This window comes from Linepithema humile, chromosome 5, assembly GCF_040581485.1.
Source record: "Linepithema humile isolate Giens D197 chromosome 5, Lhum_UNIL_v1.0, whole genome shotgun sequence".
Taxonomy (NCBI): Eukaryota; Metazoa; Arthropoda; class Insecta; order Hymenoptera; family Formicidae; genus Linepithema; species Linepithema humile.
This window is the reverse complement of record NC_090132.1, coordinates 10,936,151-10,963,421: the sequence shown is the minus strand read 5'-3', so window position 1 is coordinate 10,963,421 and position 27,271 is coordinate 10,936,151. Positions and strand designations below refer to the sequence as shown.

Sequence of the window (27,271 nt, the reverse complement as noted above, 5' to 3'; positions counted from 1 at the left end):
TGGAAAAAACCAAAAGTGTAAAGCGACACAAAAAAATTGATAAATAAAAACGCAATAAATTAAGACGGCCGAAAGGAATTTGTTTGGACTATATGTTTTTAAAATAATAATTAAGTCAAATTACTATTCTAAATACGAAAGTAAGTTTAAAAGTTATTTTTTTTTTTTTTTACTATTCTCGTACTAAGAAAAAGTCAACAAAAAGTAACAAAACTTTTTTGATTCCCAAATCAATTGAAAATGTCTCTTTGACTTTTTTTGTAAAATAATTTATAAAACTTTTTGCAAGATCAAATGCAGTTCGCAATATGTGTTCACTAGTAAAAACGTTCGCGCAAAATACGCACATTGATAGTAACCTTTTGGCATCAACTGTGTACAGAGTGTTCGGCAATATACGTATACGTGATAAGAAATTGCTTTTAGCGCATCGGCAATAGTCAGTATTCAATTACTTGATATCGAATCCCTCAGTTCAAAAATGCAAATGAGTTGATAATTAATGAGCCATTATCATATTCATACTACTTAATATTTGCATTATTTTCCACAGCGTGCAATAATCTAGATATTGGCGATTAATATCAATTAAAGTTAACAAGCGTTTTTGCATGTTAATATTTTTCCAAGTTTATATAGTTGTGCATTTTTTATTTCAATTCTTGACACTTCTCATAGCTTATATTAAAATACCAATTTATCATAATCCTGTGGTAAAATGTATATAATTTAATGACAAAATGTATTTACCAGTTCATCGAGAGCATGCGTTTCCCTGGAAGCCTGCGTCTTTCACAGTCCTCATGGGGAAAATGCGTGTATTCCTCACTAATGCAACCACTTTTTTCCTATAACACATTCACAGACAGTGCGCAACACAACACGCGTTACTGACGCAGTGAGTAGTAATTGTAAATTCATCTATTGCTCATTATCGAATCTTCCTGTTTTCATATCACATCGCACTTCGTTAATATGTTTTCGATTATTGTCACTCAACAAATTAACATCACAAAAGCGTTGCAGCCAACGGTCTAAAGATTAACACTGACTGCATTTTAAATCGTACGGCTTTAACAGTCTAAACGTTTTTACGTTTACGCAAAAAATCTATAAAAAACATAACAAGTTCTTACAAACATTAGTTTATCACCATTTTTAAACGACTGATGCTTATTTTATATTAAAACTTTTGTGCTTCTTATTATTCAAACTTGGTAGAAAAATTGTTAAAAGACGTGTATTTTAATAAATAAATGAAATGCTAGTTAAACAGGAACTATAAGTATATTGGAAAAATGCTTAATATAAGTATATTATGGGAAAAATGCTTTTAAAATCAGTGATATTTGTTTTAAACTGGTTTGTAATTATTTATCATCGTGCACAGACGTAAAGAAATATTGCATCAAAATATGTCGTGCGTACTAATTCACTCACAAATTAATTTTAAACAGAGCTCGGAAAACTTAAAAAATTTATTTGAAATTTCGCGTACTTTCGGATAATGTTCGAGTACGTAACGTAGTTTTTTCCTTTTTTTGCACTATCATAAAATTACCATCGCACTAACTTTCGTACAATTATCATGCTGGATGATTAATTAAGCAAACAGTTCATTAATTCTTGCACATGATCACTCCGAATAGCGATGAATTCGATGAACCACTTCGACACGTCAAAAACACACGTTGACGTTTTCATCGCGCCATCAAAAATTCACGTGTAGCGTGAAGCGCGTTATCAACAGAAATGTTAATTATCTTCTTCTCTTTCTCTTTCTTGGCACCAGCGAAATCGGTTGAATTGGATTCATCAAGCCATTCCGAGCGGTTTCGATCAGCACTGTCTTTTTCTCTCCTTCTCTTTCTCCCTCTTTCCCTCTCTTTCTCTATCTCTATCTCTCTTCTCTATCTATCTCACTTCTGAATTTCACGGCTTTTCGAATCGCCGCCGCTGTAGCCTCAGCCGCTCGAAGATCCCGCGCAAGCTGCAATCGTCTGACGGGTCCGCTCGATTTGCGGCGCGCGCGATTTGATAAGTCAAACACGCGGAGCGATACGGTACCGATGAACGAACAAGCGTGCACGGAAAACGGAGCGCACAGCGACGAAGCGATCGGAGCACAAGCCTGCTTGCCTGCCTGCCTGCCTGCCTGCCTGCCTCCTGCCTGCTTGCCTCGTTCGGCGGCGAACAGCCCGCGGCCCCCACGTTGTTTGTCTCGCGAGTGGCCTGTTTACATGTTGACTCTCTGTTTACGCGTTTCCCTCCCCCTCCCGAACCCGCGGCTCCCACCCCTCTCGCGGCCTGGCACTGACGACCCGCGCAATTCCCTCTCCCTCTGCGCTCTATCATTCTCCTTCTTTGTTTGTATCATTGATGGTCTCTTGTGCCGCTCTCTTTCGCTCCCGTCCTCTCTCTTTCTCACTCGTTCTGCCTCTTTCTATCCGTCGCGACGCGACGACGTATATATTCGCGGTGCCGAATAAAGCCCGGTTTACACTATCATACTGATAAAATTATCAGTCTATCTAAAAAGCGCGGATACGTCTTAATGAAATGTTGTACAGTCTTCGTTTGGGTCGCCAACTAGATAATTTATCTAGAGTGTGTGCTTTCGAAACTAAGCGCTGAGATACAATAATTATTATACAACGACTCTTTTGTTGTAATATTTTGAGACTTTGATGAGACTCGAATTCCTTGCAATGATATTTAATTTGAATTCATTGAGAAAGATAACTCGTGAAATTTACATTGTATTTTTCATCATTTTTCTTTGTGAGTGCTGTGTTTGTAAAAGCGGTGTTCAATCCTAAAATGTCAAAGCAGTGTAGTTTTTTGCGCTGTGTGTGTGCCAAGTTATAACGAGTACGTATCAGTCTCTCCACTAAAATGTATAATAATTATCTAAGTTTTATTTTTTAAATTTTAATGTGATAATAGCATAAAAAACAATTTATCAATTCTGACAATTCAGCATTTGCTGCTTGTTTTGCGAATATCGTCATATATAGAATGTCAGCCAGTGTATATGACCTACATAGACAAAACTCGTAATTAACTTCGCAAACTGCAAACTGTACTTATGTATCTTTTATTCTACAAATTGGTTGATTATTATTTTACGCATATTGAAATCTTTGGTATATTTCTCTCTACCAGAAATAATTAAATTCATAAAAATATCAAGATAAATAGGCAAATCAGCTTATGTTAGATAAAATAAGTGACATATATATTCAAAACAATAATGTCATTTAATCGTTGCTATGTTTACGATTTTTCATTGTGACATTTAGGCGTGTAATGTAGGTAAGTATAGTATTATATTTCTATAAATATTAATACGATATTAATCAAACTATTTAGTATATCTAAGCATTTTTTCCCCCATTTCGAATATCCATTGAAATTGATGTATTTTTACTTAAGTATCCCAGTTTATATATTTATGCGCAAGTGTATAAGCTTTCAATTAGATTAAACTACATCGAAACCTGACTGATACCGTAGTAATAATAAGAAGGCCATCATAATCGAAATAAAATATAAAACACAGTGTAAACGACGCCAAAGTACGATTCATACAAAATAGCCTGTAATTACGACGGAAGGTAGACAAAGTCATATAGTGCCGTCCCTTGAAGTAATAGTAACGGACGGCAATTAACTACGTGTGTTGACTTTATAGTAGTTATAGACTCCGCAATACAGACGAGTGCTAGATATGTCGCACTTTCTTATTAAATATACACACGCATATCATCAAGAAGTAGATCGTTATGCCTATTGCTCGTAAAATAACACATTATTTTTTTAGCTTTGTATAAAGTAAAAAAAAAACGTAAGCTAAAACGTAAACTGTATTTGTGTTAATAAATTTAAAAAATTTGAGATTTTGTCAGGTTTTGCTCATTACAACACAACAAGCATTAAAATATCTAATGCGATGAATGATTGTGTTTAAACTAGAACAAAAAATATCATTTAGTAGCTTAGGTAAGAAAAAAATACTCATTTCCAAGTCAAAAATATATTTGTTATTTTAATTCTAAGCTCACAAAACAAGTTCTAATTATAACAACTATTATCAACCTAGCGTGTTTGTGACTATCATTGGCATATTTTTAACATTATATTATATATATTTTTTATTATTTACGTCTTTCATTTTTAAAAATAGATAATTGTGGTTAAATTGGAAATATATATTTACATATCTATATATATATATATATATATATATATTTTTTTTTTTTTTCCAAACAAACGTTACGTTAAGTTAATATTTTTTGTTCAATTGTTTTCTTGTAATATTATGATATATATATTATTATAATACAATAAAATAATTAATACAATAAATAGGATAATAATAGAAAAAAAATCAAATTTGTAAATCCTTGATCTTTATTCCGATATAAAATCTCGCATCAAGACAACAACTTAATAAATTATGATACTTGTTTATTGCATAAGTCCATATTATCTGATCAACAAAAAAAAACATTTGTTTCAGTCTTGGGAAACTTTTTTTACGTTTGACTGGCGATGAGTAGGTTTGCGTGACGAAAATTTCCTTTAATCTCATTAAGCGCCCGCGAAGGCTAAAGCCTGGCGCTTCGAAACGGCGCGTGCCGATGCGTGTGCCTATATTATCAGATTAACAACGTGTTCGACACGTTGTTTACGTCTCTATGTCTAATATGAGATATCCGCGATATTAATAGATCGTTGTGAACGTGTCAGAGAAGCGTGTTCGCCGCGCTCCCCGGCATTTATTGAGGTCGCAACATCAATAGAAATTACGCGATACGTATTCATTAAGCCAGTGACGAGAGAATCGTTTAACATGAGCAAATTGCTTATATCCTAATTATTTATGCCTTTCTTATGATGTTTACGTAAATTATTTGCGTAATTTTTATTGACCCAATACATTTTGAAATCATTGTCGATCAATTCTGTTTTGTGATATTAAGAAAAATATTTGATATTAAGGAAAATATTTAGGACTTTACATTTTTAATAAGAAAAATATTGATATAAAAATGTGCCAAAAATTTCAATCCCAAATAAATTTTGTTGGTCAATAATATACGCATTTTAAATCAAATTTTTCCTGCAATTTTAAAATATATTCCGCTCTAGATTCTTTTGAACACCTTTGATAATTTTGGTCAGCGTCAATTTTCAGAATTACGACATAATTCATGATCGTAATCGATTTTGCTATCATGTATTCGCATTTGTATTTATATCGACGTATAAAATTTTAGCTCGAGTATGAAAAACACAAGTCGTAAAACGGCAAGTGACTTGTTAAGATCCTCGTGGAGATTATAATCGAAGATACTTAACGTATGATGATTCGCCAGTCATCATCGAAACGGAATGAGGGATATAATGTGAAACGGCCTAATAAAATTAATGACTGGCATTTCTGGATCGTTAAAATAATCGTCATTAAGTGCAACGCACCTTCTCTGCTTGGAGCGATCAACTTCTGCGATTTGCGCATTGCACTCCATATTTAGTGAAACAATATTAATTTCTTTTCTACGTCGCGCGTTCCAAGAGAATGACCTCGGTTCGCGCATCTAATAGTAAAGTGGAAGGAAAATAAGAGTTGCCTAAGACGGCATTCACAATCAGTAAACTCATATACGCGCTAACAAGTGGACATTTTTTTTTAACTCAGCAAGCCTGTTTGCATTGACATAAATTTGCATCGACATGTTATTGTTTATTTACTATCTAGCGAGTAATTTCTAAAGAGAGATCTGACTGTGATAAATGGAAAATTGCCAAGTCATTCTTTCATACAATAGAAATACGTGTAATAATCATTATCTCTTTTGCGCGGATAAAATACAATATATTATTTATTATTTATACTTTGTTTTTATTAATAATTTTCACGGTAAAGCATAAATATCATTTTACATATCTTATTTTTTATAATTTTACCATTTATTTATGTCATGTACCGTACGTCTAAAAATAACATAGAATTTACGTATATAATAGATTTTAATATTTAGCACATTAAAATAATTTAATGACAAATAAACCAATTTTATATAAACGTGAGGTAATAAAGTATTTTGACACAATATTTTCTCGGAATTTATGCATGGCATTAAATGTAATTAATAAATTCGTACGTGAATAACACATTTGTAAACTAAAAAGATAAATTAATTTGTTATATCAATAATTAAAAAATTTCCGTATTTATCATAGTAATTGGAGCTGGATGTTCCGTTCTTATTTAAATTCCGAGTATTTGCTCGATCATAGGCGAAGAACAGTCAATTGGCGGTGTTGATGAGACGCAGAATTCGCTGTAAAGCGGGCTTTAACCTCCTCCCACGAACCGCCATGGTCCGCTGCTTTCGTCGGTCTCTGTCGCTCACGTTTTCTGCATTCACCAAGTGTGACAGTGCTGTATGAATGTTCTGTCTTCCCTCTTCACACCTCACACCGCAACGCTAGCGTGCAGTGATAGACCCTCATGGGTGACGCTACTACAATGTTTTCGTCCGCAATTCGCGCGATTTTTTCAACAATGCTCGGTCAAACAGATAATGCTGGATGATTCGTTGTAGCCGTTGCACTTTACGATAGTCACAACGCGATCTTTGATCGAAACCGATAGAATATTCTGACAAAGTGTTTTTTTTTTTTTTTTTTTTTTTTATATTACAAGGAAATTGAATCACCAATTTCATTCTTCATATTTCAAATAAGAAACACTTGAGCCTTTAATCGTTAAAGAGATAACTATATTTGTATGTGTGTACACTTATGAATAACGATCGATATGATTATTGAACAGCAATTGTTAAACACAAATTTGAATGCATGCAGGTTGCAAACTGTTCCGTATATCTGAAAATATACAAATGCTTTCTATGTACCTGACATTTATTTAAATTCCGAAGTGGCGATTATCAGACAAAGTTACATCATTCAGATGTGGTATCTGTCACCTAATGCACAATCGTAATTTTCAAATAGCAATTTTCTTCTCGTAAAATCAAGCTGAATATCGTTTTGCAAAGCGATATGTCATCCACGTTGTTCTCCGAATGACGTGGCGGCTCGCAATAATATGGCTATTCGAGCACGCGGAGAGCGTAATGAACCTACGCACAGACTGTACACATTTGCCTTGCCCTCGCTGTCACTTTTTGCCCCACCACAACAGCTCTTTTGTGTGAGGTTTCTGCCCATGTGGTTTATTTATTTGTCCCAGCGTTAACGCGCATTTTCCCAAACGTTTCACGGAAACGTTGCCACGCGTTTTCACAAACGAACAACGATTATTGTATACAATAACGCATCGTTTGTAAAAAAATGTTTGGTCAGATTTCTTTCCGGAAAGTATACAAATCTTTTATCAGTATACTGACAATGAGTGACTTCTGCCACTGCGCGACATAATTTCAAACGATAGTCGAATAATATTTGATGCTCTTTGCACATATATAACAGTTTATTAGGATAGTAAAATATTCCGTGGAGTAACAAACAATGCAATACTCGATGTTTAACATAATTGAGAAAATTGCTCCTTGAATCATTGCTGATATTACTTGTCATCATTGTTAATAAAGAAGATGGATATATTTTCATAGCTGTGTCACAGTGATTATTTCAAATTCTGATTATTGCAGGATTAGACCAGTTTCAATTATTATTGGAAGAGTAAGAAAGCAATTCCCCGAGTCGAAATTTAAAACCTACTATAAACCTCATACATGGTTATTTGTGCCTCTAATAATGTTCCTTGACCTACAAGTTCTATCTTGAAAGTGTTATGTCTTCTTTTGGCCTTTCTTTAATCTTGTTGTCCTAGAAAACCCTTATTTTTATTAATGTTAAACATACAATTCCTACTTTCGTTCTTACAACTCCTACCTCTTTTGAATCTCCAAATCTTATCGAAATTTCTAGCAATAAAAATATTAATATTCAATCTATAATTGAGTTCAATTTCTATTATATCAGATTAATATAATAAATGTTATAATCAGAGGCGGACTGGACAGGAGAGATACCGAGAAATTTCTCGGGGGGCCCTATGTTTTTGAGGACCCCAGTGGCCCCCAAATCCAAATTTTTTTTTTAAATTTTTTATGCAAGAAATTAATAATCTAAATTCTAAATTATCAGATTGCGACAGTTGAATAACGACGTGCTTTCCTTCTCTAACCAAGATAGCGCTGAGCACGAGTTAGCGTTAGTCAACTATCTGTAGTGCGTCACTGTCTTTCGTGTTCTCCTTTCATTTTTTTTTATAATTCGTCTGAAAGGTTATGGCAACTGACAATTTATAAAAGAATATTTACTAAAAGCCAAAGAAATATTATTTTATTATTAAATAAAATACATGCACTATACATGGTTATTTATTTTACGTATGCTACCTTTACTACAATACAAAAAAAATTTACAATAAAAACAACAACAAACAAATTAAAGGACAAAATATCTCCAAATTTCATTAAAACACGTTTGACCTTGAACTAAAAAAATTTTTTGCCGCGGCGCTTTAGAGTGGGGGCCCTTTTTACAAATTTTCTCGATGGGCCCTGGTGTTCCAGTTCGACCCTGGTTATAATATAAAATAAATAATAACAAATAAATAGTAAAAAATATTTTTAAAAATTAAGTGCAACTCAGTATTATATTTAGTATTATAAATAACTAAAAATTTATTTGAATAAACAAAAAACAATTAAAATTCAAAATTTTATTTAATATTTTATTACATATCTGACCTATAATTCAAAATTATTTAATATTCTATTACCACATTTACTTTATTTATATTTAATGCATATCTTAATTTCAATAAGCGCAATACATTAATTATGTAATTTACTTAACTGCAGATAGATATGTAAGAGATAAGTGAATATTATTTATATAATATTTGCTTATAGTAGCCTATTTACAGTTAAGCAAATTATAATAATTAATATATTGTTTATTAAAATCAAGATCCATACATTACATGCAAGTAGAGTATATGAGATAATAGATTATTAAGTAATTTTGAATATTTATTTTCTAGAAATACATATTTATAGAACCTGGAGCCTTTTTAGAGGTTCTCAGTAGGTACTCTTTTGAGCTTCCACATGGAAAAAACGGCAATAAGTAACAATTTTTAGTATCAAAGGAGGGCAATAGCCAATGTAATGTTATATCTATATATATGAATTAAAGCTTACATTGGTTCTCCAAATTCGACAAAACTTGTAGGTTTAATCTAGGCTAAAAATTTCGACTCGGGTCATAAGAAAATGAAATTATGAAAATAGAAAACTATATAATGTTAATATTTTTAATAACATAATTTCATAATAAAATTACAATAAATCCGCGTCAAATTGATTAGAATAGCAGTTTAATTGTCAACTATTATAAGAATTATATGACTTTTGATAAAAAAAATTAATGAAACGAGAAAAAACACAAGAGATTTGAGTTTATCCGAAACTTTCTAGCGGTTATGAAATAATTTTGATATTTTAATATCAACGAGAGAAGTTCAAAGATTAAGAAAATAAGAGAAGGCAGTATCATAGAAGTTCTAAAAAAAAGCATTCTAATACTTGTGACTCAATTCGGACAAGTGTTCGGCAAGGTTATCGAAGACACATGCGCTGGATGCGCGCGGCTAATGACCGATATCAAACGTGGTAATGATAATTTCTCGCGTATCACTGCGCCCCGTGTTACGTGTGCTCGAATTAACCCGATTATGATTATCGTATCGCGACGAGATATTTATCTTGTCGGCGGATGAGGCCGCGCCAGGCCGCTCTAACGAAAACTACAACGGGCGCCGATCGATTCAGCCATTTATCAATTAATCTTATCGACGCCGGACCGCCGATGTGCCCGTAACGAATTCCCGCTTTAATCACGTACAGCGGACTATACTTTCGTAACGGCGAGCCTCCTGCTCAACGTCTGCTCCACTAATAGCGAATTAATTGCATCAGGTACAGGGGAATCCCCTTTTCCGTCTCTTCTCGCTCGCCTGTGAGGAAAGTGCGCGTCGTTATCCTTGGAAAAGAATTACGCGACGATACACGTGGGAACTTACTGTCGCTCACCACGTGCTAATTTCATTTCTAGACTGCCGTCGATTATAATATATTGCATGCCACGACACTACGCAAGATTTGTAATAATTGCAACTTCTCTAGATAATTATATGTTACGATCTTCTTGTTACTTTCTTGTGACATTACTGCTATTTTTCAACGTTCGTATGTTTGCTATTCTGCAAACGTACGTGGCATACATGGAAATGTACTTCACTCTTTCTGTGACTTGAGCAATCTTATGATACTTTTATTAAAATTTATTAAAAAGATAAAGAATCGATTATTAATTGTGCGTTACTTAAAAATTTTTTGTATTTCTAACTTGCAGGATTTATTTAATTCTTTAATTATTACTGTATCTATATATAATAATTAAAGAATTATATATATATATAATTAAATTATATATATATATATATATATATATATAATAATTAAAGAATTATATATATATATATAATTCTTTAAGGTATACTTATATATATGTATATATACTTTAAACTGATAATTACTCACAATGTCTCATGTTACAACATTGCATCTTATATAACAGCGCATTAGTTTTAAACTGTTGCTGTTAGCAGCGAAATACAAGACGATAAGACGTAACCGCTTCCCGGATGTTAAATATTGAGTCGCATTCGTCATACTTTTTATTATCCAAATGGCATGCAAATTATTTTCTGTATTAGCAAACATAATAAGAAACAATAGCATATCAGTTTTTCATTATAACATAAAAATGCATAACAGATAAAATATACAATTTCATACTATTAAAAAACCAGAAAGATAATAACACTTAAAATAATAATAAAGAACATGGTTAAAAATCTTGCGTAATGAGGATTAAGAATTTGTCGTATTAGCAAACAAGACCGAGCACATAGTACCAAAATAATTATTAACGATTATTAGAATAATTTTTTTTAAATTTCAGTATACTGCCTTCGTCACAAAAGGATTTAACCGGCTGAAAGCCTTTCCCGGCAGGTACACAGTGTCCGGCGTGCGGGAGTGTTTTCGAGGTCTCGACGAGTTTTCGGGGTCCCGGATTACCTTATCTACGGAGTCTCACTCGCTTGCGCCGATTCCGAAACGAAATCCACGGCGATCCATATACCGAGGCGTTTACGCGGCGATTTAGTCCGGAGAGGATGGTCCTTCTGCGAGCTGCGGCTAAGTCCGAAGAGCGGTTATTATGCGATATATACGGACTATCGGGACACGCATCCGCCACCCTCCTCGTCGCGCTTTACGATTTTCACGAGAATGATCCGGCGGCTGCTATCGCGTATTGTAATCCGTCGCGTTCACAATTGTTGACTGTTTTTATTAGCAGTGTAAAAGCTCCTTTGTTGTATGCTGCTTCTTATTTATTTAGATGAAACTTTCAATTTCGCGAGGAAGTCTGCTGTTTATAGACTTGATAATAATTTTCATATCGATTCGAAGCATGCAGAGTGAACCGGATTATAAATATTGGTAAATATCAATAATCTGCGGACATCTCGAGAAAATATTGTCGTTATTAAAAACTTTACTCGATAGTTGCCCTTCGTTCGCTGACAACTACTTATCTCTCTTTCTTTTCTCTCCGTAATCGATCTTCGAATACTAATGTGCTTTGAATTGAGATTCTTCATTATATTTATTTAATGCTAATTTTATGTGAAGTGTATTAAGTCCTCAGTATACTAGGTTGAATTAAAGAGAAAGAGTCAAAGACGATAAACAGCTTCTTACTTCTGCATTTCTTACTTCGAGTCAAGATTTTAGATTTATGCATAAATTGTCGTAAACATTTTTCAAGAGAATGCATATAATTTTAAATTAATTTTTGTATATAGTACTTGTGTGTATACAGCATATTTTATTTATTATAGCATTTTTCTTGATTTTATTTTAAAAGAAACAACATTGAGTATTGTCGTGTTCAATTTATAGTATTACGAATAAACAGAATGATTCTCGAACTATTTGTGTAATGTTATAGCACTCAAATCATCTTTGCAGCTGCTACGACAAAAAGCTTTAAAACGCCAACGATGAAAAGTCGTCGGGTAAAAGGAAAGAAAAAGGCGGAACGAGAGAGAAAGGGTTTAGTAAAGTCCGCGCGGTCCGATTGATTGATCGACGTACCCCCGCGCGAAGTCAGATACCGAAAGCCCGAACTTTTCCCATTACCGTCAATATGCAGCCTAGACATTGGTTTAACGTTTCGGGTGCCGGGGCATCGGTGCCGCCGTAAAAGGAAACCGGTTAAATCGCGTCGACGACCTTTATTGCCGTCTTAAGGCAGTTAAGTTAATCCGTGCCGTAGCGAGAACTGCGGGAAGGAAAGGCAGGGGGGTGCAGCGCCCGTGCGAATCGAATCGCCTTTTGGTGTATCTTGCCTCCGAGACAAAAACATTAACATAAATCACGGGACGGAGGGGCGAAAGGAAATAGAAGGAAAGACAAAGAGAGAGAGAGAGAAAAGGAGGGGAGGGAGGAGAAAGAAAGAGAAGGAGAGTGAGAGAGAGAGAGAGAGGGATGGACGATCCGAATCGGGCGTTTATTCGATTCACTTTGTGCATCCCCTCGCGGCACCCTTTTACAGCACCGACGAATTTCGTTCGCTGCCTCGGCAATTAGTGCCGCGAAAACTTACGGGTGATTCGTTCTTGGGAAGAACCGCGGGACGCGGAAGCGTGGGACTGTACACAGATGAGTATTGACCCCGTTGAGGGTAGAAAGATAAAAGAGCTTTCCTCGTACTTTACAACCCAGTTTTCAGAATATAAAGAAAAATAATTTGGTGTACTTTTTTTGAAGAAAAGAATAAAACTCAATTTAAACATAGAAAATATATTTTATGTAGAAATTGAAACGAAAAAAAAATACAGAAACGATCTCGAAATACAGTTTATAAATCTGATGAAAGAAATTCGAATACACTTTTTAAAAGGATTTTGATAAAGTGCTTCGTCGTCGTCTTTCTGTTTATTATTATTTTTTTTAATCTCGAATATTTGAAGTAAGAACGCATAGAGACGTAAGAAAAGACGGAGAGTTTTCAATCGCATGAGAGAATGCGTGCACACGCGTGAGAATGTGCAAAGGGGTGGGAAGAAAAAGGGTGCCACTTAACCTCACCCCACGCGACCGTTTCCGACGAACGTAACTCGCGTTGCACGAGTGCCAACCCTCGACCTCAACTCTTTCGCTTTTAGCGAGAATTCGATGAATTGCCAGCCGCTACGGGCAATAAATAATGCATTTTGTGTTTGCCCCCGGTAAAAGGGTCCACCCTCAACAGATTCCTCCCCGCCCGGCCGTTCGCGGAGCGAACCTAAATTTTAAATCGACTTCAACCGAAGGCGGTCGAAAGTGTGTTCTGAAGGAACAATCGAGAATTGATACGATTCGAGAGGACCGTGTTTGCTACGGAATGACTCTCTTGTTGCTATCTTTATGGCATCGAAGTTAAAAACTTGTAGCTTTTGAAAGAATTCATGATAAGCTCATTCTATGCGTTATTCTGGAAACACGTACACTGCTCTGTATTTTATTTTTAAAAAAATTGTCTTCAGCACAAGAATTTAAAAAATTTTTCAGACAATTTATATTTAAAATCACCAATAATATCATAAAGCAATTTAATATTGCAACAATGAGCTTTCTCATAAAACTAACGTCTCATATCTAATATCTCTTATGTCAATAAGCTTTTATTGTAATATTTGCAATTCCAACGTTTTCAATCGTTTAAGAAAATATTAAAGTCGAGTTCCTGAGGATCGATGCTCTGCCATGACTAACAAATGATCATTAAAGGTAACGAAACAATATAGTAAAGAATAAAGGAAAACCTTCAAACCCAGATCGCTGCGAGATAAATTTCTGGACAATACCGGCGTTACGTAGGCTGGTGGACTTGTTACGGGTAACAGAAAACGGGAAGCGAAATAGCGCGGAAGAGAACGACGGAGTATAATGGTACCGCACAACATTATAAGGTATGCATTGTCTGTAATTTAGCGGGGCAGATCAGTGTTTGCCAATTACGGACAACTATTATATAGACGCCCGCTCGTACACGAGAACCAACATTCTATAAGGCGATCAGACTTATTGGCTCTGAATTCGATCGTCCACGAGAACGAATAATCGTTATTGTTTTGTTAGCTTTTACGAATGGATTCGAAGCATTTCGGAATGGCACACGATGCACTTGGCATGTTACTATTCTCATCCAGAGTACATAAGAGTATTGTTGTGGTATTTTTCATAATTAATTATAATAATGTGTGCAATTTTTAGTAATTAATTATAAAAAATACATTTGTCCTTGTTCCAATGTAACATATTTATGACTCTTATTTGTATTAAATTTGCAACACATTTTACCAATCATTTAATTTATAACTTTATAAATTGGTAACTTAATTTTCTAATCGTATACATTAGATTAATTATATATATTATCAAATAAATTTATATATAGAGAAACTTATTTCTAACTTGTTTCTTTTTAATTAAAATCACGTATACTTTTTATTTAATATCGAGATTATAAATTCGACACAAGCAATAAATGAAGACGGTGAAAGAAAGAGATTGCAAATCTGCGATGGATTTTTAATTCTCAATCTTTATCTATTTGGCCAAAAACAACTTCGACAGACAGAATAAGGCCGGGCGAAGAGAATTAGCAATTTATAGCGGCAATAATTAATGCGGGGGACCGAACTTTCAAAACTTCTTTTACTTAACGCAAACACAAATTGCTGCTTTAATAGATTATTAATCGACAATTTCCGCTACTTGTGACGTGGCAGCTCGACCGGCTTCCTCAAATGACAATTGGCTCGACGCCGTGTATAAATAGAAAATTTAATGGCGAGTAAAGCAAAAAGTATCGTGCAATCATAAATTAAAAATTCTAGAATTCAAGAAAATGTGTTTTCAAATATCATCAAATGTTTGAATGTGCATCGGGATTAACATTTGGATTCATAAATATAAAAAAAATAAAGAAAAAAATGAAAGACTAAGATGCGTCACAACACGAAATAAGTGCAGCAAATAAATGTTTGTAATGAAAACTGTAATATCGTTTCAATAATAAGCTATTGTACCTGGAGTCGGGTCGCGAAGAACGAATGTTTATCGCAACGTGGATGGTAACATCGAGTAACAGTTGCCCTTACCTGAAACAAACAGAAAAGGTATACTTGGTTTAGCCAAACATCCCAGAAAATAAGAAATACTCATGTTTTCAGTATATGAAGATAGCAAAAAACCGCGAACAATGGTCGCCTCGGTAAAAACAGCTTCCACGCTATTAATTACTTTCTCTGCATATCATGCCGTAAAGCACGAGGGTTTTGTTGGTACGAGGGTTTATATTTTTCATATTTCAAGAGGTTCATTAATCATGCGTAATCAATGGTAACCGATCGATTAAAACACCCCCCACACTTTTCCACGAGCGCCGAGATAAGAGAGGGATGACGAAGAAAGGAAGGAAACTTTCTTATTAACACGATCAATCAAATCGCCGCGAATTTAAAGCATTTTTCACGATTTTCCACGTTTCTGAGCAGCTCGCTGAAAAAATTTCCCTCAATGGGAGGCCAACGGTCGGTTTCAGGGGTGAGAGGAGGCTAAGTTCTGCCAATCGATGTGGAATTAAGAAGCGACGCTTACTTCTCAGACGGCTAATTACGAAAGTGCGATCACCCGCCGGAAATGATCGCTGCAAACCGCTTTGTCTTCGTTTTACTCAGTAGAAGTGAAAAAATATTTTGCTCACAGTTTCTTAATTCGTTTCTTGTGTGTAAGCCAAGAGAAAGAAGTACAAAAATCTGTTTTATATCCCTGCTTTATTATATGTTTGTACAATAATAAATAAATAATATTTTAATTAATAATTTATTATTGTACTCAGTGCCGGATCTACACATAAGCTAGATAAGCTACAGCTTAGGGGCCTCACATTATAAGGGGGCCTCTTTAGTATAGAAAAGATTTAAAAAAATGTATTTTTTGTTAATAAGAGGGGGCCTCCTTAAGATCATAGCTTAGGGGCCACAAAATTGTACATCCGACCCTGATTGTACTAATAGAAGTAAGAAATAGAAAAAAATATTAAATTAAATAATCGTGAATTAAAATTTCAATCCATTTCAATCCATTTAAATAATTCAATATAAATGCCATTTTTTATTACGAGCACATGCACAATTGTTCTCTAATTCGTATTCGACTCTCCACAATTTTCTCCTTCGAAAACCACAGCGAAAGGGTCGGGAGCGCGCCGGCTTAATTGTTTACGAAATATCGGCGCGGAAGAAAAGAAGAAAGTTTTAAACTCGTAAAAGTCTGGGAAATGAGTGCGGACCACCTATTTTCCTCTGTTTACCGCGTTCTCCATGCCGCACTCTTATTACGTTTCACATTACGTTCGCCTACAATCTCCTAAACGTCGCTGAATTGCTTTCTTTAATTAACTTGAAAATTTTAACGTGACGAAATATTAGGAAGGAAGAGTCGTTTATTGCGCTCGATACAACCGGCCACCCTTGTCTTTCACGAGGGTTGCAGCGGCGGCACGTAACACCGTGAAAATTGTTCAATAAACTTAATTTAGGTATCCGAAGTAATGTCTCTACAACGGCATACTAATCATATTTCAATTCTTTACCTAACCTCTATCAACTGCCTTCATTTACAAATGGCTTTGTAATAAAGTTTTATAAAAGTGTCTCTTTTTATTTTTGGAAAAAAGAAAACGTGTACGACAAAGCCCGGTTATATAAATTATTGGAAGTTTTAGTGAGCGGCAGTCTTTATTATCATAAAATTGAAGTAAATGTATAATCCCCCCCCCCTCTCTCCCTCTCTCTCTCTCTCTCTCTCTCTCTCTCTCTCTCTCTCGTTTTTTCTTTCCATATTAGATGTATAAACATTACTACTGTAAATACTAAATGCCATTTTAAAAGTAAGTAAATGTGAAAGATAAATTTATATACTTATACAATATGTATATTGCAGAAGAGAAATAAATGCTATACAAGAAAATAAAACTGTGAGACGTATATAACGTTGCGTGTTTATTAAAGCGTCTCTTGCGGTGAATGAGAATGCAACACAGCTTTTCAATATTTCACGTCCAGAGGCATCAAACCACATATCAGATTATATCTTGAGTAAGAAAAATACCTGATTCGTAGAGACAGTAACGAGTGATCAAATATTATACATGTAATATTTCCGTAACACGCCGTCACATATTCTGACACTGCTTCGTTAAATATCATATCCTAAATGAGAGCGCGACAATGTCTGGCGAGATTTCTAAAGCGCGTCTACTCTCTTCTTCCCTCCCTCGTAAATTTAATATTTAACACCTATGACGGTTGATCGCGGCAGTCAGTAGTTCGCAGACGTATACTCACAGATAATCACGGACGACGAGTACATAATCATATCCTTACGAAGTAATTGCATTTAAACTAACCCCAATTTAGTGATTACATTTTCCTCAGCGGCGGGAAAAAACAGTTGTGCATTTTTATAAACATGTACTACAATAGATTGGATCCATAATATTTTTTATGATATAAATCTAAGGAATGGTAAGTTTAAAAAGAATACCGTTCTCTTGATATTAGGATAGCAGTGACAAATAATAAAAAATTATTCATCATCGAAAGATTAAAACGAATTGTAATTGAACCGTCTCGAATCTTTGTCTATCGCACTCATAAATATTTCGTAATTACAGTAAGAGATCTCGTATTAGCTATTCTATTCTGCTCAGAGATAACTTTCTGCGTTCAATTAAATTATTACACACGTTACTATGTTTGAGTAAAGAAACGGAAAGATGAGATGTACAAGAAATTATGCTGAGAATGCTGGTGTTATTAATCTTTATCACTCTACAAAGGATAAACAAATAAAATAGCTTTAATAAATAGAAATTCTTCTTTATTTGTTTTTATTCCAAAGGAGAAAGAATGCAATGCACGAAGATCTTTTGTGTATATTCTTACAGAGTTCTTTTATATTTATTTTTCCCGATGTGAGATCGAATGAAAATTCCCCAATGGTGAAAAGCAACAAGAGGAACTTCTAGAATCGAACATCGTAAGGTCGTAGAACTCTTTACTATGTCTGCTCGCCTGCTAGTAGCGCCTGTCGACTCGTCCTCTCGGCTCGTTCCAACGGGATAGCGAGTAAAGAAGCTCGAGGACAATTCCAACGCCTCTTCCCGCTATCACGTTGGGGCAGCCCGATAATATCTCGGTGTTGTTTTACATATAGCCCCACGCACGAACGCCCGATAAATTCGTTCAATCGATTTTCCACGGGTTTACACCTCGTCGCGAGTTAATTGGTTGGTAATCCGATAAATAACGAAGCAACCGGTGATAAATCCGAGTCGAGGGCAGCTCCTTACTGTGTCTGAGACCCTGTTAGCGGCGTTATCGTAACTTGCTTGCTCTGGCAAGTAATGGAACGCGCAGAACGGCTTCTGTGTAGGAGCGCGTGAAACAACACGGTATTATTCTCATAATCAGACATAAATATTAACAATGCCACAAATGGCAGTGTTAAATTTACACAACTCTTGATAATTTGTCAAATGGATTAATGGTGAAGATCGAGTGGAAAATTTCTGTAATCTTAATATGTCATGACGTGTTACGCTACGTTTCGAGCGTTTCATGTTTCCCGAGTAAAGTAGGCATCTCCTTGCTATTTTCATTACTTTATATATACATATAATTATTCTAAAATAACCGAGGTAAAATGAAATAAAATTAATAAAATCGGTGATCTTCTTAAATCTTGAAACAATATAATGTTGTCATGCGTAATACGACATGTAAGCAATTGAGTTGCAAGCTTTTCTTTTTTTTTTAACAATATAACAGTATCATTACGTTGTTTAGTACCAATATATAAACGCATATGCTTATGTCATTTATGGCATATTAAGTTTTTAAAACTATCAATTTTAATTTTTTTTTAATTGCTTTTTATGGCGCTTTAGTTGCCGTGTAATAAAAATCATCGAATGTTTGTTTGATTTTATTGGATACGCTTTCCGCATCGTTTTCAATCATTTGCATAACGCATACTTTCGCGCTATTTTATGAGAAAACACGGCAATTGCGAAAACAATTAACACCGTGCGGAATTTTCAGCAATTTAGAGAGCAAAATGCTGCCTATTGCGTCGGAAAATAATTGATAATCAAATTATCAAAATAAGAAGAAAATCGCGAAAATATTTCATAATTATGCGTGATATAAAATCAGTTAACAAACTATTTGGCGCGTTGCATTTGTTTTCATGTTTATTGGATAATAAAATATCGCTGATATTTTCCTACAAATACACTGCGCGTATAATGTATTATTAAAAAAAAATTATTAGACTTGTAAAAAAATATGATTTCAATATTGTAATTATTATGAGCACCTTTTAATTTTCTGATTATACTGCGTCAAACTTGTATATGGAATATTTGTTTCTATAATAATTATACATATAAATGCTCTTTTCGTATTTGTAATTTATGTATATTTAGACACAATATGACGTTCTATTTTTATGGTACTTAAATATTTTATTAAGCGAGCGGAACATCTGTATTTAAATATTTTAACATATTTTTGACAACGCAGGATCTTTGCGCATTCGCTTCCGTATTAATATCAAGTTCATGCGTATGTTAGAGGATCTCTCGTTGCAATACGGTCCGGTAAAGCCTAACTTTGCCTCATTGTTTTATGCGATGCGACTGACGAGGGGACGACACTCGAAGCCGATTCATCCGCAGTTCAGAAGATGATCGACACTAGAATCATCGGGAAAAAATAATTACAATCGCCCGCCTAGTAAGCACACCAGCCTCCGATCGTTCACCCACTCTATATACAATCAGCCTATCTCGCGACAGCACTTGACGTATTCGCGGTTCGCCGGTCCTGTACAAAATGCTAGCCGTTATTATACTTGGCGCTCTTTATTATTCCTTTCGCGTAACGATGTGTCGTCAAAGGCGAACAACAACACTAACGATGCCGCCTATATATTCGGATTTGTTTTGCTCTGTAAATCTAAAGTGCTCGAAACATTGCGCGACGTGTAACGTTTTTAAATGAACGTACAGAATGTTTTAGATAAATCTTTTTTTATTATTTTTATACTGATATGTGGAATAATTTTATTATATAAATATGTAGGCATCAAAATTATATTTCAGTAGTTTGTTTAATTTTTTTGAGTAAATGATTCAGATATGGATGGAATATGATCTCAGTTGATAGTATTGATTTATAGAGTGCTTTCCTTTACTGCCATACACGCATTTAATCATATAGAGAGAAGAAAAGAAATAGGGACTTGAAAGACTAACGGTGTTTTGGAAGAAAGGCTCTTCTTGGTCTTCCTCGAATTCGTAGGCACACATACCGCGTGTGACAAGAGTTTACTATAAATATATCTAAAGACAGATAGAGCAGTTGACACTAAAAGATGAGTATCCGAATGTGATCGGCTAAAGAATATTTTACATCTCAAGCTAAACTATCCATTGATCAATCTAAAGTGGATAACCAAATTCTTTACACGTTACACGTAGCATAACTTATGTATTTATACAGAATTCTTATCCGTTTATTCTTCAGTAGGTCGATTCTTACGATTCGTACGACTCATATTTAAAATTAAAACGTAAGTTCTCTCCAATAGGTCAAAACTAAAATGTGTGACACAGCATTAACAAAACTATCCATAACCTTTCATAGATTATTTTATCTAATGTCTCTTGTTGCGTTGAAAAGCATTTGTTGTAATTATTACAATATATTCCTTACTTTTGAAATATAAAAACAAATTTATATATATATATTTGTTTCATATTTCGTATAATAAAGAGATAAAAATAATAGAATTGATTTAAAAGACAAGATTTTTTGAAATTAATTCTATCATTTTTGCCTCTCTTTTATTATTATATTACTATTATATTATATATACTATTATATTAAATATGAAACAAATTTTAAATAAATATGTACAAGATAAATTTGTGATAAAAAATCTCTATAACGTCAATATATAGCAAGAACAAAATATAAAGTATAAAATCACTGTTAATAGCACAATATAGCGGTCTGAAAAGTCTGATTATTCGTAGTGGGAAGCGTTTCTCCGATCGCGAGCGCAAAAAACATGCTCGCGCGAATTCGCCGATTCGCTTGGCTGTTATCGCGTCTCTCTGTGTATGTTTCGTGCTTTCACACGCTCCGTCCCATACTATTCGCGCCGACACGCCGGGATCGTTAACCCTAATGGCGTTCTCAGCGGGTTGCGTAAAGACTTTAGGACGCGCGATTTTCCGGGAAGCTCTTCTTCATCGGGTTTATCGGCGCGGCGCGTCGTGACCTTCCTTTCCCGCGTGACTCATATCGGCGCACGATTCAGCAATCGCGACTCCCGGGACGGGCACTCTTTCGATCTCTTAAACGCCCCACGCGCATTTGCATTCATATCTTTCGACTGTAAAAGCCCGCGCTGATGCGGCCAAGTCGCACCCCGCGTATCTGCATAACAGACTGGTACGTTCTATTCTAGATTCATAACTATTAATACTAATGTCTGCGCGCACGATCCAAGCCAGGACCAGGTTCTTGGCCGACGTTGACCACTTCTACCTCTCATCAATGGTGCATTCAGACACACGCAAATGCGAATTTATCAACGGGAATGAGCCACTACTAGCTCGCCGTCGCTCGTAGTCGTCGTGCAAATGCCGAGTTCAGCGTGCCGTTCACAGCGCTGCGTCATAAAAAAAAAAGTCTCCGTGCCAATGTAAATTAACTGTTGCGACTAAACATAAACAAGCACGAATTTCCGGAATTCATTTAAATTTTTAATTTACGCATAAATAAATAGGCGATTTCTACACACTGTTTATTTCGGAGTTATAATTAATTTTATTTTATTTATAATTAATTGTGTTGTATATTTTTCATTTGTAATTAATCAATACAATTTTACAAACACATTAGATAAATAAATTTCTATATTATTATGCAATACTTTATTGCACAAAATAGTGATTTTATTATCAAATCCAAAATTAAAATTGAAATGGAAATACGACGTTTGATAAAAATATCAATGGGATTCGAAGTTATGTGTTTATATTATATGATACACATGCATTTAGATGTAAATTTATAAATTCAAATTTTAGGGGTGTAAATTTATAAATTTAAATTTATCACAACTACACAGATGCATCGTGAATCTTGCCATTCATCTACTTGCATTGCGGACTGTAACATTCACCTTGTTATTCTTGACACAAATTAGCTTCAGGTGAAATCTCAGGAATGCACTAAGCGCCCATAAAATTGCAATTATTGATACATAAAATCTCACGGGAATCAGAACACGGTATTTCAGCGTATACATACGCGAGATTGTAAAAATATGCATTCGTCACGTTTCCATTTTGCGCGACGCGAGTCGGTGAGACTATTAGAAGCACGCATTGTATGCTTGATGATTCATATTTCAATTTTCTCACCATCAGAGTTCCCAGATAGTAGACAAGTCTGCGATTATTACAATCACGTGATGTTCAATATGAATTATCTTATCTCAATGCATATACTTCGCGCGATAATAACGATTTCCAGCTTGATCATTTACTTCCATAAAACTTAATGGTTTTGTACACAAGAAAATCGATATGTGCAGTAAAAGTCCGACATATAAATTTATGTGGATAAGTAAGTTCAAAGTGTGAGATATAATGCGATAAATTGCATTTTTTTAAATAATGTACAAATTACAAACTAGCACCAAGGATGTGATTGTGGTGAAGGAAAAAAGTTCTAAGAGGGGATCGTAACTTGCGGCCTGGCAAATTTTTCATTATCTTACGCTATAATCTATTTACGGAAAAGATTTAAAGCCAGGACGTGCGGCCCAGGCAGTCCAAATTCATTATTCCTTTAAAAATATTAACTTCGCTAAGTCCACCATTTTCTGGGAGAAAGACAAACCTATGCGAAGGAGTGATAAAAGTTTTGCATTTGCGTGTGTAGAGCCCACATTTTCTTCCAAGTTGTGCAAATTTTCATATTTTCTTTTCTCTCTCACATGATATATATTTCTCATCTATACAGAACCTGTTATCACAGCTGTTTCAAATACAAAATCAAATGTCGGTAAACATATACGCAATTAATAGAATCCTTTATTTCGAAATTGATAGAATCCTTTATTCTTTGATAGCTGTAATGTAATGCGGAATAAATTTTGCATGTCACCTAGATTTCGAAATTGTTGAAATTGAGATATCACTACCAATATAACATATGTTTCTCTAGAATTCCAACAAATATATCGTCAAAGTGCTTTCGGACACAATCAATATATCGTCGAAGTGTAAATTTTATAGAGCAATTTAACTTCGTATATTGTAACTATCTCGAACACTAGTTTAATACAATTTTAAAGACTAATTAGTAAAGTCTCTTATTTTTGATTGCTTATAACTCGAAAAAGAACATTTCCACATTTCTGTTAAAAGAAGACGACTTTAAATATTTCAACAATTCAAAATTAACACAACTTCTGGCACCTGTTTCAAGGATACATTACATAACAATTGTCATAATTTAACAAGCTATAATTTTTGTTTAACATAACAAAAAGTATGATAAATAATTTTTTAGTATCTATTAAATGTTATTACTTTTGATAAAGTCGTTAGTATTGGATATTTTCTTCTTCGATAGATTATATTCGAGTTAATATGTGTATATTAGAGTTCAAAAAGTTCAAAATTTTAGTGACACTTCTTCGGAAGCATCCTGTTCGGTAAGGAATAATTAATCGAATTAAATAATCGTCGTTGCACTACATTTCCAAGCCATATTTCAAGCGCAATACATGTTTGCCGCTGTGCGTCGCTACGCCTGTCGCAATTAAATTTACGCCATTCTAAGAATAACTGTCGTTGAAAATAGAATCTTGTTGTCATTGCTTTGCTTGATGTATTTCGCGCACATAATCAGATTGGAATCAAATCGAATTTGTGGTATTCGACGAAAGATTGCAAATTATATTAAAAGTTATTTATATTGCTTCTTTACATTATTAATTCCTGACGTTAATGTAAAATAAAATATATTTGTATAATAAAATATATATTGATTTGTGTCAAAATGAAATATTCTTCAAAAAAGTGATGTAGTTTCAATCTTTTCATGTCTTTCATTGCGAGATATTCCACGTACAATTATATTGAGTATAAAATCAGATATTCGTGAAAATAGCGTGAAAAAATGTTTTGGATAAATAATCTCGTAAATTTAGGATATGCCAATTTTTTTTAATTGGTTCACGTTGAAATATATAAAAAGATATGTGTTTTATAGAAAAATTTTATATATATAAATTTTAATATTATTTTTAAAATCAATTATTCTGGTACAAGTATCGCAATTTATTCCGTATATTTTATATTTGTATCTGTTTTATTTTATAAAAATGTTTGTAGAAATACATAAAAATTTGACTCTGTACGAGTTTAGGAAGTCCGATAGACGCGTACAACGAGTTTATTGCATACACGCATAGATTAAGATACTTATTAATGCAAATTAAATGGCGTGGTCGTGTAAATAAATGATCTCGACGAGAAACAGCTACATACTGGCCCTTAATGCGCTTGTGGTTGCGGAAGTTGGAACGTGCTATCGCGAGCGAAATATAAAGCCGCCAAGAATGGAGCATACAGTAAATCTGTCTCATCGTTTGGCACGTTCGTACCTATCTCCTCGAGTGAATGATTTACTTATCAATTATTAAGCGCAGGCTATGCGCGACACACCAAGATTTATATCCGCGAATAACCGTCGCATACTTTTCGCGCAAGTGCGCTATGTTACATAACATATGTATATTACATATTTATACTTCAGTGTAACGCCGGAGCTGTTATCGAAAGTTGTATGCGTGACATGCATTTCTCTTCATATTTTTCTCAATATATTTATTGTTAGTCATATAAGCGTGTGTAAACAAATTAATTTTTAGCAATGTTTTCGCAAAAAGTTGAATTATTCTTAGTGAATCGAACGTGACGTAAATTTGTCAACGCGTTAATTTCACGGACTGCTCGATGCAGATGTCTTTGCAGATGCAGGTGTGTAAGAATCTAATGAAAAGTAATTAATATAATAATAGAAGCGCCAACAAGACATTTACGTCAACTTTTTAATTTATTAATATTGCGCAAACAAAAATTTGTGGAGGAAAAAGTACAACTCTGAAATAAATTCAAAGAAAACTCGAAGAATAGCATAGTTTAAGATTCCGATGAAAATGTGCTGCAGGAAATAATTTAACAATCTTTATATTTAATTCTTTATCCAAATTGCAAATTTCACCACAATATTTTCAAAATCTTTATTACGGATTATCTGCAGAGAAAAGCAGAGAAAATGAATAGAAATCGGAATCAATTGGTGTGTGTGTCTCGCAATATATTTAGAATCAAATTGATTCGCTCTCTCTATAAATGTGCACATAATACACCTCTGCGACATCTTGATCACCCAGAATTAACCCCAGGCGTGGCAAAGCGAGACTAACAAAGAATCGAAGAAGGCAAAAGAAAAAAAAAAAAAAAGAAAGAAAGAGCGGAGCGACACATGGCGTCCCTCCGCGCGCGTTCCGCGCGGTGTGCAAAGAGCAACTATTCCCGTGAAAGCGCTCCGCAGCGCGCGGAGTAAGGAGCGCGAATAAGAGAAAGAGAAAATGCGGCAATGCCACTATTTGCGAGCCGTTCCTTCGACTTCCTGAAATAGGAGCAAAATGGAGCAAAGTCGACGACAAACGCGGCGCTGCCCAGCACGGCCCGGTTCGGCCCGACGCCACGCCGCTCGGCTCGGGACTCGAGTATATCGACGTCGCACACTCAGCCGAGCGGTAAATCCATCGTGCCGTTCGGTATGTAAATCGCTTATCGCTCCGAGTGGACCACTCGGTATAATTAGGTAGGTAGGTAGCTGGGGTAAGTAAGTATAGGTACATAGGAATGGCATCATGCGCGCCGGGCATGTATCTGCACGTCTAATGGTGAGGAGGACGAGAGCGAGGCAGCCTCGCGGAATTAGGCTCTTCCGTTGTTTCTATTACAAAATAGATGGCACGATATTGCGAGGCAACGTCGTCGCGCGACTAATCTCCGTTTTTTCCACCGGAAGATAGTGTAACCGCGCGAGCGACCTCCGCGATTCGCGAAAACGATCGCGAGAAAGAAACACGGAGTGAAAGAGCTATTGTTCGATAATTGCAGTTCGCTCTAATTCTTTAACATACATTTTCGTTATTTGATACTCAAATTATTTTTTATACGCCAAAGTATTATATAAATAAATATGTTACATGGAAATTTTGAGAGAAATAAATATATTTCTTTTAAACAAAAAAAATGTTATTTAATACAAATACATTATGGTTGACTAATAATAACATTTATTTAAAATATTAATTTAACGTATAGAAAAGTTTTATAAAGTTTCCTGACAATCCTATATCCGATAAATAAATTTTTAAAGAACTGTGATAAAATCGTTATTTATTCACGCTAAATTCCCAAGTTCTGAAAGTTATGTGGGACATTATGCAACAAGAGATTTACCAGAAAATCTTTAAAAAATTATTATACAAACGATTTAGGAAGAAAAACACTCATTGGAAGCTTTAAGTGGAAATCACGTATTTGGAAAGTACGCCGAGATGACAATCGTCATTTCGCGTTAGATATTATAAAAAAATCATTGTATTGTTAAATTTCTCACACAATAGTAATTTTTTATTGTATACTTGTTTATTTCTTGTCAAGTACCGAGAATTCTCTTTCAAGCGCCTACGTAATTCCGGCAATTAGCATCAGTATGAGCAGACATGTGACTCGGATTGAAGTCGAACGAGTCAATGTCAACGCGGCTAATTTACCTATCAACGTCGAAATTGCAACTTGATACAAATCTATTTTTTTTTTCTTTATGCGAATGCACTTTATTAGCTCTCCGCAATGTCTCACG

The 27,271-nt window shown here is 34.6% G+C and overlaps 1 protein-coding gene across 9 annotated transcripts in view; it reads right to left on the bottom strand.

The window, feature by feature from the left end:
* LOC105676570 (forkhead box P) overlaps positions 1-27,271 on the bottom strand; it is a 286,205-nt gene that overhangs the window by 241,865 nt on the left and 17,069 nt on the right. Inside the window, exon 1 of one of the 9 annotated variants that reach the window (XM_067356017.1) lies at positions 751-3,979. The exons of the other annotated variants lie outside the window; for them this stretch is intronic. The gene's annotated coding sequence lies outside the window, so the exon portion shown is untranslated. Of the gene's footprint in view, positions 1-750; positions 3,980-27,271 lie in introns of those variants that run through there. 9 annotated transcript variants of the gene reach the window in all.